Below are 2,664 nucleotides of genomic sequence, written 5' to 3'. Positions count from 1 at the left end.
CCTGTGGGCTGCCCTCCATGTGCCCGGAGGCCTGTCAGAGAGCGGATACTATAAACCAGGTTTTAAAAATGCACTGGGCTGTATTAGAACCGTTATCTGTGACCATTAGAAATGATCCCCAAATCTTTCTCTAACCAAATGCAGTTTTACTAACCACTAGCCATGTTTAATAGCCAACTGGCTCTATTCATTGTAATTCAAGGTCATGCCTCTGCTGCCGTCATAAATCGCTTGTGATGTTCTCTGTGTCATAACCTTTTGCTTATCTCGCTGTCAAAACATTGCTATTCGAATTGATGCAATTTTATTCCACACGTGGGCACCTCTCTGTAACCTACAGAATAGAGAAAGCATGGACCACCTCTGAGCCCTCTCTCCACATACCTGCGATAATTAAACCTCCCAGCCAACAGGAAATTCTTAACCGTCCTGCTCATCCTTGCAAACTTCTTTGCGTAGGCAGAGCAAACAAGGGCTGGGCCATGTGCCTGGCTGGTCCAGGCTGGATGATAGCAGAAGCTTTATTTGCTCAGCGTTCCAAAGGACCCGTTGATGAGCCAGCCATCATGCTACACAGGACCCCCACCCCCACCCCCGGTCCCCACAGCAGCGACAGCCTGGTGCAAGGACCCCATGTCCAGGACGGCAGGATGGCTGCCCTCGAACTGCCTGGAACACAGGGTTCCATCCCTGTTGTGTGGGCCGTGCAGTGCGTGGATGTTTCCCTGGCCGTTTGCAGGACATCGATCTTCTCCAGATGCTTAGATCCCACTGCCAAGCAGGTGCTCATCTCAAAGCGCTTCTGGCCACACCAGCGTGACAGCCAGAGACTCTGCCAGCCTCCTTTCTCTCTTCCCTGACACCTGAAATGCAATGTGATCTATTTCTCCTGAGACGTGTCTCTTCCTTCTGCTTTCACATGCATGCTCTCAGAGAGGGGCACGGAAGTCTAGGCAGCCCAGCCCTCATGGTGCTGAGACTAGAAATTAAGTTTCTAGCAGGAAACCACATGCACTTTGAGATCTGGTCCAACATGCAACCAAACCCTCCCTCCTGCCCTGGTCCTGTAACTATAGTCATTATGTCCGTTCACTAGAGACGTGGGCTCTCTCTCCTCTCGTTGGTGGGGGACACGAGGCAGCTTTAGAGGGAAATGGACCGAACACATGCCCTTCTGGCATGCTCTCCCAACATTCACATTCTTTGAGAAAAACTGCATCTTCCTTTTAATATCCTTCCTGTGGATATAGAGTCATATTTCATTATTTCCTTTATTTAGCCTCCCGAGTTATATCAAAGATGCAATCCGGGAGCCAATTCTTTAAAATAAAAAGGGCCTGCAGCCTTTTATTGCTCCCGTGTTGAAATACACTGAAGCACTGCAGCAGGAGGCCTCTGTCTGCTGACCTGGGAGAGCTGCGCAGTCACCGTGGACGGAAGTGCAGGGGAGACGCAGCTGTGCCTTCACTCGACTGTGGGGGGGGGGGGGAGGGGGAGAAGGCATGGGGCTGGGGCAGGTGACGGAGGGGGACGCACACGGCTCAATGGAGGATTTCATGAGGACACTGGCTTCCTGAGTCAGAGTGGACGGCAGAGAGTGACCAGCAGGCTGGTTTCAGCTCGGTGGGAAATGGAAGAGCGTGTTACAGGGGCTGAGGATGGAAGGGGAGCTCCCTGACGTCTGCTCTCTGCAGGTGGACGGGTGGGGAGCCTCCGCAGATGAAGTCCTTTGGTCCCTGTGTCGGGATGGGCAGATGGGCAGGGCGGAGCAGAGGAGGAGAAGCTGGAACGAGAAGCCTGAAACAGAGGCGACAAAAATAGCGTTGGAAAGAAAGCCGCTGGGAGACATTACAGAAAGTTGGTAGCTTACCAGTTATGCCAAACGCCGCCAGCGCAACTGCGCCCTGACTCCAACCCAGGGGGAAGGCATCTAAGCCCGGCGGGAGCATCATGCGGACGAATCGCCCACGCACTGACTGCATTTCCCACATGTTAGCTGTTTGTTTGTATACTACAGACACGGAACTATTTTTCAAGGATTAGTTGTGATGGCTGCAGCAAAGAGGGGGGGAGGAATCTAGATTTGATTTCAAAGTTGGTTTCAAATTAGTGGGGACACCAATGCAGTTGGCCATGTATGACCAGGAGACCCTAACCAGGGGAGAAAAGGGACTCAGACTCATGTAGATATTTGAGCCAATGAAGGGATGTCATTGCACATGTGGTTAATTAAAAACACTACCTTTGGCTTAGAAAATGTTGTTATGTTTCCATAAAAGTGAAGTTTATTTACATATAATGAATCCATAGAGGGCAAATCCAGCTACTTCACTTCCCAGCATCAATTCTGTTCTGGGAAGAAATCACTCTTTGGGTTCCTCTGAAAAAATGATCTTTCTCGAGCCTTCCCAGTAAGATTATGGGAAAAGGCTACGTGTTGAGGTTGATATCATGACAAAAGAGGAGTTGAGAGGTCAGCAAAGCTCTGATGAGGCTCATTCATTGATTCACTTCACACATGCAAATCACACTCCAGTCCAGAAGTATGCGACAAACACTCAGAATTCCCTGAGGTCAGTGACTGCATCTGTCTTTCTGTCCCTCACAGCACTTAGTACCCGTTAGTGGGTTAAATGAGTCTGGCAATGATGACTATGGTGGAGG

This window comes from Myotis lucifugus, unplaced genomic scaffold (assembly GCF_000147115.1).
Source record: "Myotis lucifugus unplaced genomic scaffold, Myoluc2.0 scaffold_400, whole genome shotgun sequence".
NCBI lineage: Eukaryota > Metazoa > Chordata > Mammalia > Chiroptera > Vespertilionidae > Myotis > Myotis lucifugus.
Note: the sequence above shows the minus strand (reverse complement) of the source record.